Source organism: Sapajus apella, unplaced genomic scaffold (genome assembly GCF_009761245.1).
Source record: "Sapajus apella isolate SASKATOON/1434 unplaced genomic scaffold, GSC_monkey_1.0 scaffold1, whole genome shotgun sequence".
NCBI lineage: Eukaryota > Metazoa > Chordata > Mammalia > Primates > Cebidae > Sapajus > Sapajus apella.
In genome coordinates, this window is record NW_022436941.1 from 31,876,678 (window position 1) to 31,891,076 (window position 14,399).

The 14,399-nt window shown below is 40.5% G+C and overlaps 1 protein-coding gene and 2 pseudogenes across 8 annotated transcripts in view; 1 reads left to right on the forward strand and 2 right to left on the reverse strand.

Moving 5' to 3' along the window:
* The window catches only part of FER (FER tyrosine kinase), a 484,379-nt gene that overhangs the window by 431,609 nt on the left and 38,371 nt on the right, over positions 1–14,399 (reverse strand). The gene's annotated exons all lie outside the window — the stretch shown is intronic.
* On the forward strand, positions 5,207–6,349 carry LOC116557391 (annotated as a pseudogene). Its single transcript, XR_004271630.1, has 2 exons — positions 5,207–5,255; positions 5,527–6,349. The product of XR_004271630.1 is annotated as a signal recognition particle 14 kDa protein-like (transcript).
* On the reverse strand, positions 6,921–12,363 carry LOC116549386 (annotated as a pseudogene).

Sequence of the window (14,399 nt, forward strand, 5' to 3'; positions counted from 1 at the left end):
CGAATTCTACAGTTGAAAAATGCAACTGACATACTGAAGAATGCATCAGTGTCTCTTAATATCAGAATAGATGAAGCAGAAGAAAGAATTAGTGAGCTTGAAGACAGGCTATTTAAAAATACACAGTCAGAGGGAAGAAAAGAATAAAAGAGAATAAACTATGCCTACAAGAAGTATAAAATAGCCTCAAAAGGGCAAATCTTTTTCCCCTCTAGACACAGTCTCTCTCTGTGACCCAGGCTAGAGTACAGTGGCACAATCACAACTCACTGTAGCCTCAACCTCCTGGGCTCAAGAGATCCTCCTATCTCAGCCTCCTGTGTAGCTGGGACTATAAGTATATGTTATTACAGTCAGCTAATTTTAATTTTTTTTTTTTTTGTAGAGAAGGGGTCACACTTTGTTGCCCAGGCTGCAGTCAAACTCTTATGTGCAAGCAATTTTCCCACCTTGGCCTTCCAAAGTGCTGGGATTACAGGCATGCACCACCATGCCCAGCCAAAAAAAGGCAAATCTGAGAGTAATTAGAATTAAAAAGGAGGTACAGAAAGAGACTGGGGTAGTAAGTTTATTCAAAGAGATAATAACAGAGAGCTTGCCAAACCTAGAGAAAGATATATTCAAGTACAAGAAGGTTATTGAACACCAAGCAGATTTAACCTAAAGACTATCTCAAAGCATTTCATAATCAAACTCCCAAAAGTCAAGAATAAAGAAAGGATCCTAAAAGCAGCAAGAGAAAAGAAACAAATAGAGATCCCACATGTGTGGCAGTAGAAATTTTTTCAGTGGAAATCTTACACGGCAGGAGAGAGTGGCATAAAATATTCAAAGTGCTAAAGGAAAAAAAAAGCTTTCACCCTAGAACAGCATATCTGGTGAAAATATCCTTTAAGCATCAAGAAGAAATAAAGATGTTCCCAGACAAACAAAAGCTCAAGAACTGCATCAACACCACATTTATCCTAGAAAAAATGCTGAGGGGGAGCCAGGCACAGTGGCTCAGTCCTGTAATCCAGGTACTTTAGGAGACAAAGGTGGACGGATCATCTGAGGTCAGGAGTTTGAGACCAGCCTGGCCAACATGGCGAAATCCCATCTCTACTAAAAATGCAAAAATTAGCCGGGCATAGTGGCAGGTGCCTGTAATCTTAGCTACTTAGGAGGCCGAGGCAGGAGAACTGCTTGAACCTGGGAGGCAGAGGTCACAGTGAGCTGAGATTACACCATTGCTCTTCAGCCTGGGCAACAAGAGTGAAACTCCATCTCAAAAAAAAAAAAAAAAGGAAATGCTAAGGGGAATTAATCAATCAGAAAGAAAAAGACATTAATGAGCAATAACAAATCATCTGAAGGTACAAAACTCACTGGTAAAGTAAGTACACCAAAAAGCAAAGAATATTATTATGACATTTATAATAATAATGTGTAATTGTGGTGTATAAACTACTCCAGTCCTCAGAAGAACGACTACAAGATAAACAATTCAAAAATAATAACTACAACTTTTCAAGACACAGATAGCACAATGCGTTATAAAAAGAAACAACAAGTTAAAAAGCTGGGGGGGAGGGGGAAATGGGTGGTGGTCAAAGTTTTCATTAGTTTTCTTTTTGCTTGTTTGTTTATAAAATTATGTTAACTTGCCATGAGTTTAAAATAATGAGTTATAAGATAGTATTTGCAAGCTTCATGGTAACCTCAAATCAAAAAACATACAAGGAATATAAAAAAAGTAAACTTAAGTCATATCACCAAAGAAAATTATCTTCCCTAAAAGGAAGACAGGAAAGGAAGAAGACCAGAAAACAGCAAGCATGTAGAAGAGAACCCTGAAACACTGCTGCTGGTGGGAAGGTGAATTAGTACAACCACTATGGAGACCAGTTTGGAGGTTCCTCAGAAAGCTACCGTATGAGCTACCATATGATCCAGCAATCCCACTGCTGGGTATATAACACCCAAAAAAAGGAAATCAGTATACTAAAGAGATATCTGTACTCCTATGTTTGTTGCAGCACTATTTACAATAGCTAGTATTTGAAAGCAACCTAAGTGTCCATCAACAGACAAATAGATAAAGAGATGTGATACATATACACAATGCAATACAAAAAAGAATGAGATCTTGTTATCTGCAACAACATGGATGGAACTAGTGGTCATTATGTTAAGTGAAATAAGGCAGACACAGAAAGACAAACTTGAACTCATGGAGACAGAGAGTAGAAGGATGGTTACAACAGGCTGGGAAGGGTAGTGGGAAGTAAGAGGAAAGGGGATGGTTAATGGGTACAAAAAATATATAAAGAATAAGACCTAGTACCTGATAGCACAATAGGGTGACTATAGTCAATAATAACTTACTTGTACATTATCAAATAACAAAAACTGTACAATTGAACTGTTTGTGACATAAAGGATGAATGCTTGAGGTAATGGATACCCCACTTACCCTGATGTGATTATTACATACTGCATGTCTGTATCAAAACATATCATATACCCTATAAATATATAAACCTACCATGTATCCACAAAAATTTTTAAAATAAACAAAAAATAGTTAAGTAATATTACAAGGTACAAGGTCAATATATAAAAAATAAATTATATTTCTATATTCCATAATTGAACAATCAAAAAATGAAACTAGAAAACAATTCTATTTACAAAAGCACCAAAAAAGAATAAAATACTTTGGAATAAATTTCACCAAAAAAAAGCAAAATTTGTATGCTTAAAACTGTAAGACACTGTTGAAAGCAATTTTAGGACTGGGTGCTGTGGCTCACACCTGTAATCTTAGCACTTTGGGAAGCCGAGGCGGGCAGATCACCTGAGGTCAGGAGTTCAAGACCAGCCTGACCAACACAGAGAAACCTCGGCTCTACTAAAAATACAAAATTAGCCAGGCATGGTGGTGCATGCCTATAATCCCAGCTACTCGGGGGGCTGAGGCAGGAGAATCACTTGAACCCAAGAGGCGGAGGTTGTGGTGAGCCAAGATCATGCACTCCAGCCTGGGAAAGAGAGCAAAATTTCATCTCAAAAAAAAAAGAGGCCAGGCATGGTGGCTCATGCCTGTAATCCCAACACTTTGGGATGCTGAGGCGGGCAGTTCACCTGAGGTCAAGAGATCGAGACCAGCCCGGCCAACATGATGAAACCTTGTCTCTACTAAAAATCCAAAAAAAAAAAAAAATTATCTGGGCATGATGGCACACACCTGTACTCCCAGCTACTCGGGAGGCTGAGGCAGGAGAATCACTTGAACTCAGGAGGCAGAGGTTTGCAGTGGGCCAAGATCACACCACTGCACTCCAGCCCAGGTGACAGAGGGACACTCCATCTCAAAAAAATAAAAAATAAAAAGGATAGTAGTTTTAAAAGACCTAAGTAAATTGAAATATTCATGTTCGCAGATCAAAAGATTTAATATTGTTAAGAAAAAAAGATTCTCCAATTTGATCTACAAATTTAACACCCATATTAACATCTCAGCTTTTTTATAGAAATTGACAAGCTATCCTAAAATCTATATAGAAAAAGGAAATGAAATAAGTTGAAAAGAAGCACAAAGTGAGAAGATTCACACTTTCTGATTTCAAAACGTACTTAAAAGCTACAGCGATCAAGACACTACAGTAATAACCTATGCACAAACATAGAAATCAATGGACTAGACTAGAGGAACCAAATATAAATCTTCACATTTACGGTAAAGTGATTTTCTATAAGGTGCCAATTCCATTCCCTGGGGAAAGAAAAGTCTTATCAACAATTGGTCCTAGGACAACTGGATTTCCACATGCAAAAGAATGAAGCAAGATGCCTTCCTTAGATCATACACAAAACATTAACTATAAATGGATGATATACCTAAATATCAGATCTTAAACTATAAAACTCTCAGAATAAAACATACAAGTAAATCTTTGTAATCTTGGCTTAGGCCATGGTTTCTTAGCTACAACAACAAAAGCACAAATGACAAAATAAAAATACGTTAGTTGGATTTCATCAAAATTTAAAACCCCCACGCTTCAACAGATACCATCAAGAAAGTGGAACAGGAGTGTATATTTACAAATCATATATATATGACAAGGAACTTCTGGATAAAGGACATAAAGAATTTTTACAACTCAATAATAAAAAGACAAAGCAACAAAAAATCAACAAAGGATTTGAATAGACAATTCTCTAAGAAAAATGTAGAAATATCCAATAGGTGCATGAAAAGATGTTCAATATCATTAGCTATCAGGAAAATTCAAATCAGAACTACAATGAGATAACTATTTCACACCACTAGAATGTCTCTAATCAAAAGACAGATATGTAGTTTAGCACTAAAGTGCTAACTGAAACCTTAAATGGTGCAACAATTCAACGTGGTTCATCCCTTGCTACCTGAAACGTTAAATGGTGAAACTACTGTGGAAAAGAGTTTGGCAGTTCCTCAAAAGGTAAAACATAGAGTTAGCATATGATCCAGAAATTCAACTCCCAGCTATATATCCAACAGAAATGAAAACATATGTTTATGCAAAAACTTGCATATGAATGTTTGATGCAACATTATTCACAGTAGCTACAAAGTGGAACCAACCCAAATATACATCAATAGATGAACAGATAAATAAAATGGGATAGTATCTATACAATGGAATATTATTTGGCAATGAAAACGAAGTACCAATACGGGCTACAACATGGATGAACCTTGAAAATGTTTTACTAGGTGAAAAGAGACCAAACACAAAGATCACACTGTATGACTTCATTAATATGAAATGCTCAAAATAGGCAAATCTATAAAGTAGATTACTGGTTGACTGGGGCTGGTAAATGTGGGGAGAAATTAGGAATGACTGTTAGTAGATACTGGATTTCTTTTTGTGGTGATGAAAATGTTCTAACATTGATTGTAGTGGTGCCTGCATAACTGAATGTACTAAAAACAATTAAATTGTACAGTTTCAATGGGTGAATTCTTTGGTTGTTAAGTGTAGTCAAAAAAAGTTTTTTTAAAAACATTAATACAGCATGACTTACAATCATCTAAAGATCAGTTATCATAAGCTTCCCCAAAATACCCTGTTCATTTGTTATAAATCCTGAAAATGATGGTAGAATTTATTTTGCCCCCCAGTTTCCTAGAATTTCAGGCAGTAAAATCTTTCAGAGCCAGTTAGAAGAAATGAAGAAAAACACCTTTTATTTTTCATTCCAGTTCATCCATAATAGAGGTAAATTTCTTGTTAATTCAGCTGATATCCTCTAAGCTACACAGAAAAACAAGGCGTGTGGCTCTCTAACCTCAATCATCTTATTTGAAGACATGGTAAAAATTAGGGTTTTCCAAATAAAGAAAAAAATTACGTGTGTGTGTGTACACAGTTTTTTAAGATGGGATCTTCCTATGTTGTCCAGGCTGGAATGCAGTGGCTATTCACAAGCACAATAATAGCACATTGCTGGCCGAGCTTCCGGCTCTTAATGCTAGGGGCTTAAGCTGAGGCAGTCGACGACGCGATGGTGTTGACGACGTGACGGTGTTGTTGGAGAGTGAGCAGTTCCTGACGGAGCTGACCAGACCCTTCCAGAAGTGCCGGATGTCGGGAAGCGTCTATATCACCTTGAAGAAGTATGATGGTTGAACCAAACCCATTCCAAAGAAAGGTACTGTGGAGGGCTTTGAGCCCGCAGACAACAAGTGTCTTTTAAGAGCTACCGATGGGAAAAAGAAGATCAGCACTGTGGTAAGCTCCAAGGAAGTGAATAAGTTTCAGATGGCTTATTCAAACCTACTGAGAGCTAACATGGATGGGCTGAAGAAGAGGGACAAAAAGAAAAAAACTACGAAGACCAAAGCAGCAGCAGCAGCTCCAGCAGCACCAGCACCAGCTCCAGCAGCACCAGCAGTACCACTGCCAGCAGCAGCAGCAGTACCACCGCCAGCAGCAGCACCACCACCAGTAGCAGCAGCAGCATCAACAACAACAATAGCAACAGCAGCAGCAGCAGCAGCAGCACAGTAAAGGATACAAATTTCTTGCTTTTACCAATTAACCACTGAGTTGCTATTTTTTTCCTTTGGTTTTTACTTTTGGCCACATAGCTAGGCTTCTGGTTCCCCCACAGTAGGTGTTTTCACATAAAATGAGGGTCCTTTTGGAAAGAATAGTTGCAATGTTTATAGGGTAGTTGTAGTAAGAACCTAGTTTATTTTACATTTGGTTAATTGGTCTGTGCTGCATGGTTATATACTCCTGGATTATAGATTAAAAGTCTCTGTAGTCATCTCTGAAGAGCAAGCTATCATTAAACATGTCTGTTTATCCAAAAAAAAAAAAAAAAAGCACATTGCTGCCTCAAACTCTTGGCCTCAAGCAATCCTCAGCCTTCCAAGTAGCTGAAACTATAGGCACAAGCCATCGCACCCAACTAATATTTTACTTTTAAAAAAAAAAAAAAAAAAAGCTGTATCTGATATTGTGGTTCATTTTATTCCGTAACTTGGAAAAATATCACTTCTGCTTCTAAATGCATTGTGATAATTTTTTTTTCATTTTTCTCTTATCAAAAATTCCTGCTAGTGGGCCAGGTATGGTGGCTCACACTTGTAATCTCAGCACTTTGGGAGGCTGAAGCAGGTGGATCATTTCAGGTCAGGAGTTTGAGACCAGCCTGGCCAACATGGCAAAACCCTGTGTATACTAAAAATACAAAAACTGGCTGGGTGTGGTGGCATCTCCTGTAGTCCTAGCTACTTGGGAGTCTGAGACATAAGAATCACTTGAACCTGGAAAGCAGAGGTTGCAGTGAGCCAACATCATGCCACCGCACTCCAACCTAAGCAACAGGGTGAAACACTGTCTTAAAAAAAAAAAAAAAAGAAAGAAAAGAAAGAAAAAAAGGAAAATTCCTGTTGGTAGATATTTCAGATATTTCCTGGGTTTTTGTTGTTGTTGTTGCAAATATTACTGCAAATTAATTAAAGTTGGAAACACCCAGAAAATTTCTTAGAAATGGCAATATACAAATTAGGACTGAAATAGTGACCATGATTTAGACTATAAAAAGTCAAATGGGAAATGTAGTTCAGGAAATAGAGCAGAATAGGGAAAAAAAAAAAAAAAAGGGGGTATGAGGTACAGTTAAAAAAAAAAAAAAGCAAATGTCTCCAAAATCAAACTCTATGTGCCAAGTAGTGAGAGATGGCATGCCAAATTATCTTCGGCTAGTCCTCTGCTCAAGAAACTAAAAAGCCCAAACTCCTTGAATTAATTTGTGTCAACACAAGGTTACAATTTTTGAAAACCAAGATCATGAACACAACAGTTTAAAAAGATTAATTTGCTGGTGCTAGGTAAGCAAGTATGTTCAGTTTGTGAAAATTCATCAAGCTGAGCACTTATGATTTGTACATGTGTGTATGTTATAGTTTAATAAAAAGACAGAGACACAAAGATAAATTTTGATTTGGCAGCTAATGAGACATAAGAACTCATTATAGCAATATAGCTTGAGAAATGAAAATCTAAAATTGACAATGTCAATGAGAATTAAAATGAAAGATTCTTAACCTAGTGAATGGATTTAGTCAACAAAAGAGACAATTCAATGTGATTTTTAAGGCTTTAGAAATAAAGAATCATGACAATATCAATAGAAATAAAACAACAAGAATACGGAGCTACTTTGAGTAAACTACATTCATTTCAGCTGGAAATTTTACCTGTAGGTAAAATACTAAGGTTAAAAATCCAAATTTGAGAGTCAATTACTTAAAGTTGACTGATGAAACCAACAAACTGAATGTTGACAGAAAAGCAGAGAGTCAAGGACAAAACCCATGAGGCCAGGGAGTAAGAGCAGGTACTTTCAAGCCTCCTCCAAGATTGAAAGAAGGAGAGGCCAACCAAAGGATAGAAATTAAGTAAGCAAAAATATAACAGGGGCCTGGCAGAGTCATAGATGTCAGTAGGAAAGAAAAGATATTAGTGTCACAGGATCCTTTGGGTATTGCTTTGCCAACCAGAAACCTCTGTGGCCAGTGCTGCTTCTACTTGGGTTTTGCTTGTGCCAGCTGAGCTCATTCCATCCACTTGGACCGCCGGCTGCACTCAGCTCACACTACTGGCCTGGATCCCACACCTGCCAAGGATGAGCCAGGCACGGAGCAGCAAGCGGTTTATGAGCGAGCAAGTGCAGGATACGTCCACTGCACACAGCCAGGCGCACCAGCTGCAACAGGACAGGCAGCTCCGGGCACCAGCACAGGCACCAGCTCTGTGCAAGACTGAACCTGGACCACATGTACCACAAGTGGCTTCTGTAGCGTCTGGACAGGTAGGACGCAATGGCACCAGAAAGCTCAGAGACACCAGGAACCACAGAGTCCCAAAATGGGTGTTACAGAGTGTCACAGCCCTGGCTCAGGGGGTTCCAATATCTGGGCTCCTAGAAGTACCACAGCTCTTCTCTCTTTCTCATCACACACAATGTGGCGATCAGGGAGCATGTTTCCGCCGTGTTTGTGTTATATCTCTTTTAGTCCCACCATTCAGTGGGTCCCAAGTTCTTGTCCCTTGTCCAGAAATAATGAGATATGCAGAAAACTAGGGGATGAGTGAGGCAGAGAGGAGCTTCATTGAGCAACAGAATAGCTCTCAGGAGACCCAAAGTGGGTAGGTCCTTTCTGTAGGCAGGTTGTCCTAATGTATGTCTAACTCTCAGCAGGGAGGAGACCTGTAGTGGGTAGCTCCTTCCACAGGCAATTTGTCCTGACGAGCATCCAGCTCTCAGTAAAGAAGACTCGTAGTGGGTAGTTCTTTTTTGCAAGCAGGTCATCTGGATGAGTGTGTGAGTCTGGCTAAGCCTGGGGTTTTTTTGTGCTCAGAATCAAAGAACTGTATACTGACTGGTCCATGAACAGCCACAAGTGGGCCTGGAAAAAGCACCATCCAATTGGCCAAATGGTTATCAACGAAGTTCTCACTCGGGCACAGACATCAACTGGAACTGAGAGCCCAGCACCCAGGCTTCAGGCCATCCCTGGCCTGAGGTGAGGTTTTACTGGGGACCCACCACTTTCTGCCTAGGAACCTGTCTGCCTTTAACATGCCATCGATAGCACCCAAACTGTCTGTGCCAAGAGGTGCCTGCAGGCCAGTGCCAAGCCACCCTCAGCCCCTGCGGCACCCCCTCCCATGCTCATCAGTACCTAAAGTCTAGAGGGGACCACAGTGGCAAGGGGCTGGCATGTCAGCACCACCGTGAGCACACACATACCTGGCTGGGTTGCAACAGTACCTGGGCTTGACCACAACTTTGCTCCACCCTAGAGTGGGCGCCAGGAGCAGGAAGGGGCCAAGGAGTGAGAGCAGGCACTTTCAAACCTTTAGGGCCAGGGGGCTTCCTGGGTCCCCAAGAGTGCAGGGATGTCTGGGTCCAGAGCCACAGTCGGGCAACAGCAGATGCACCAAGGAGCACAAGGCTCCCGCCTGTTCCCAGCCCTTGCCGGCTCTACAGAGTGCACAGCCCCAGCTGGTACAGCCCTGGCCACACTTTCTCAGCCACAGCTGGCATCCCCACAGCAGCTGCTCCAGATGGGTTGCTGCCGCCATCATTAGCAATGTCAAAAGTCAGAGGAAAATGTAAAAATTGCAAAAATCTCATAATCAAGCTATACTTCAAAAACTCCTACTGACAATAGTGAAAAAAAATTTTAAGAAAAAACAAAAATTTAAACATATCACCAACAAATAAAGGAGTACAACCTTATGCCATAAATTTCACACCATAGTTTTAGTGAGTCCAATACCACCCCAACCAGTCCAGAAGATATTCTGGCAAAGAAAAGTTAATAAAATCCTGAGAATTCACAATAGATCCTCCAATATGAAAAGAAGCAGGCAGAGTGAATAGACCAAACTAGGGAAAGTCAAGCAAATATCTAAAGATAGGGTAGGGATTTAGAAAACACAGGGAGGACAGCACAGAATTATAATTTTCCAGAGCTCTTTGATGAACTTCTGAATGAAATTTAAGTCCAGGAGTACAGGATGAACTCTTTTAAATGTGAATAAATCTCAGGGCCTCCAACAATGCCAAACTCAACCCCAGCTGGTATGTCCCCACTCATTTACCTCCACACTCACATGCCACAGAAATTGAAATTAGAAGGAAAATCCAGCTTGTTGTCCAGACAAGATGGCATAGACCATTTTTCCCATTCCTCCCCACTAAATACAAATATAAACAGACAATGCAAGTGATAACCAAAGAACTCTGGAAGGTGGAAAGAAGAAGGCAAACTCTTTCGAAACCCTACAACTAGAAGAACAACACAGAGGCAGGATGTCTTATGCCTACCTCACCCAAGTGAAGAAGGCCACCCACACATGGTTTTTCTCAGCCACAGCCTAGTAGCAGAAGGCAGCCCACGTAAGTTAATTCCTCCCAGAATAGAATAGGTGTCCCTCTGACAATATCAAGGAAGCCAGACACCACCAGCAGGAGAGATTAATTAGGAACCTCAACAAAAACAAATAGCTAGGGAAACACTCTCCTTCCCTGTGAGACCTGAGACTCCCCACGTTTTTTTCCAGTGTTTTTGTTTTTTAATTTCTAAAGCTCTGCCATAAACTTCTAGTGGGTGCCCATGTCATTTGCCACACTCACACCAGGTTGTCTGTGTAGCCAGCAAACAAAATCTGACCATCAACAGACCAGGCCAGGGAGGTACACTGGGGCAGTTCTGCCATGCTGCCAGTACTGAAAACTACTTGCTTCAGTTCACCTATGATGATATTTACCACTAAGTCCCCAGTCTTGATGCTGGGGCCCATGGCAGCACAGAGCCAGTAGCAGTTGGGGCTGAAGCACAGGGTGTTGATGATGAAGCTCCCACCATCTAGCATGTAAAGGTACTTGCTTTCATTGAGATCCCATAGCATGGCCTGGCCATCTTTGCCTCCAGATGCACAGGGGGATCCATCTGGAGATAGTCACAGTGTTCAGATAACCTGCGGCCAGTGTGGTTAGTCTTCAGCTTGCAGTTAGCCAACTGCATAATTTGACCAGCTTCTCCCAGCTACAGGAAGACAGTGACAGGGTTGCTGCTGTTAGGCGAGAAGTGAACACAAGATATCCACTCTGTGGTTCTCATACTAAACAGTGTATCTGATACATAACTTGATGGTTTTAGCTCACAATCCACAGACATTCTGCTGGTTGTCACGGGAGGCCACTTTCAGCATGCCCTTGGTACAGCCCACAAATCGTCTCATGGTGATGTCCACTGTGAGATCCCAGAGGCACAGCGTTCTAGCCAAGGAGCCTGAGAGGGCAATCTGGCCATCTAAGGAGATGAACATGTCACTAAAAAAGTGGGAGTGACCTTGCAAAGCATGTTGTAGGATGCCATAGTTGGTATTTTCCCTGTTCAGTTTCTACATAATGATGCTCTTGTCTTGAGAGGCAGACAGGATCATGTTCAGGAACTATGGAGTAGCAGCAATATGGGTTATCCAGCCACTGGGGCCCTGAGGGTGCCACAAAGGGTAAGCTGCTCAGTCACAGTGATAGCAAGTCAAGGTTCCCCTCTTCCATCAAGAGAAACAAAGGCAAGCAGGAAGAACCAGAAGAGAGACAACCTGGTCAGAAATGTCTGTCTCCATAAGCAGCCCAGTCAAGAACCTCGGTTTCACAGGTCTCAGGATCTCCTTCTTTACCCAGAGACATCAGAACAGGCTACTCAGAACCGGCCAGCAGAACCCAATTTTGCTAGATAGCCAATCTCAGGAAGCCTCTTGTTCTCCACATATCCAAGACTCTCCTCCCTTGTCCAGAGACAACTGAGTAGCAGGGAGCATGGTAAGGAAATCCCAGCCCATCCCTTCCCCAGCAATAGATATACACTAACTCGGCATAAGAAAGAATCTCCTACTCCCTCAAGCAGCACCAGCAGAGACAAGTGAGAGCCCTAGTGCCAACCAGATACAAGAAGCCAACCAAAACAACAGTGCAGACTCAAAACTAAACTATCATTGGAACTACAACCCAAAAAAATATAGGCTTAGATCTGCATGATAACACCTAAACAGGATGACTGCTTGTGAAAATAAAAGGTTGAACTAGCCCTCAAAATCTCTTAACATAATAGAAAAAATATCTAAGTTTCAAATGTAAATCACCTGTCACACCAGGAACCAAGAAAAATCATAACTTGAGTGAGAAAAGACAATCAACCAATGCAAATACCTAGATAAATCAGATGTTGAAATGATCTGACAAGAATTTTAAAACAATCATCATAAAAATGCTTCAACAATTATAAATTCTCTTAAAACAAATGTAAAAATAGAAGATCTAAACAAAGAAATACAAGTTAAAAAAAAAAAACAGATGAAAATTATGTAACTAAAAAATGCAATAACAACAACAAGGTAGATAGGCTCAGAAGTAGAGTGAAGATGACACAGGATACAATCAATGAGCTTATGGACAGAACAACAGAATTCACCCAATCCAAACAGCACAGGAAAAGAAAATTAACAAAGCCTCATGGACCTGTGGGACAATAACAATAGATCCAACATTTGTATCATGAGAGTGAAAGAAGGAGAAGAGAGAGTCAGATTGAAAGAAAATTCAAAGAAATATGATGCAGCCTGCCATACAGCTACAGAAATCAAGACAGTGTGCTATTAGCGGGAGGCAGACAATAGATCAATGAAACAGAACAGTGAATCCAGAAATAACCAACATAAATATGTTCAACTGATTTTTGACAAAGGGCTAATAGTAATTCAACAGAAGAAGAATCGCCTTTTCAACAAACAGTATAGGAGCAATTAGGCATCTACTGGCAGAAAAGAAAAAAGAACGCTAACAACTGTTTTTGTTTTTTTTTTAATTGCATTTTAGGTTTTGGGGTACATGTGAAGAACATGCAAGATTGTTGCATAGGTACACACGTGGCAGTGTGATTTTTTGCCTTCCTCCGCCCTATATCTGGCATTTCTCCCCACCCTAACAACTGTTAAGAAAAATTTAACCCAGGCCTGGCACAGAGGCTCACACCTGTAATCCCAGTGCTTTGGGAGGCCAAAGCAGGCATGCTGCTTGAGCACAGGAGTTCAAGATCAGCCTGGGCAACAAAGCACAACCACATCTCTACCAAAAAAAAATAAAAAGGAAACAAAAATTTAACTCAAAAGGATTATGGACTTAAATATAAACGTAAGGCTGCTAAAGTTCAGAGAAAAAAAAATATAGAAGGAAATCTTTAAGATAGAAAACTAGGTGGATTTCTTAGATTTGACATCAAAACCACAACCATCAAAAAAGAAAAAAAATGAATAAAATGGACCTCATCGAAAGTAATATATTTTGCTCATGTGAACAAGATGAAAATAAGCTGCAACTTCTGCTTCTAGTGGGCATATAAGGAACTTGGGCTATGCAGGAGGTTGAGGCAGGAGGATCACTTAAGGCCAGGAGTTCCAGTCCAGCTTGGGCAACATAGCAAGATCCCATCTCTAAAAAAATTAAATAAATAAAAAAATAAAACTTGGAAGTCACTAGGCCATCTTACCAACAAGAAAAGCTAAAAAATCTGAAAAATCTATGACTCTTCTCAGATCAGCAAGAGAAATGAAGACACACGGCAAACCACTGCCCCATAAATTGGAGAAACAGGTGACTGCAGAGAATCCTATCACACTGAAGCAGAAAACTCTGCAGGAAAAAGTGCAGGGTAGGAAAGACCGAACTTTAATTGACAAACTGCTGAAGGCTCAATGTGGACAAGTGGGAAACTTAAAAATGCCAGGGGGACTCAGCCATAGGACAGCCTTCATACTTTTATTAGTTTTACCTCCAGGGAACCAATTTGGTTCTCACAATATATATTAGAGGGGAAATAAAACCCTCAAGCTTATGACAGAGGGAGGGGAAACAAAATCATCTTTAAATAAGTCAGAGCATTCTGTTCTTAATAAGGTCTTTCCCTCAGGAGAAACTATTTAATCAGAGCCTGCTGGGGTTTATCAGAGCCTAACTTGCAGGAAGGGAACTAGGAAATACTCATTGCAGCCCATACTAGCCATGCTGTCTTACTTTGGGAGACAGGGGACTAAGTCCTAAAAAACATCTGTGAAAGTCACAGCCAGAGACACGGACTCATCAAAAGACTGGGATCTAATCATTGGGCTGTAGAATGCTTCCGATAAGAACCCACAACACCTTACTGTCACGTTACTAAAGGCCTATTTACAGCAGCTCCTTTTACCCAGGACATCAGATTCAGCTACGCATACTAAAAGCCAAAAAACACAGTCTAGGCTGGGTGCGGTGGCTCACGCCTATAATCCCAGCACTTT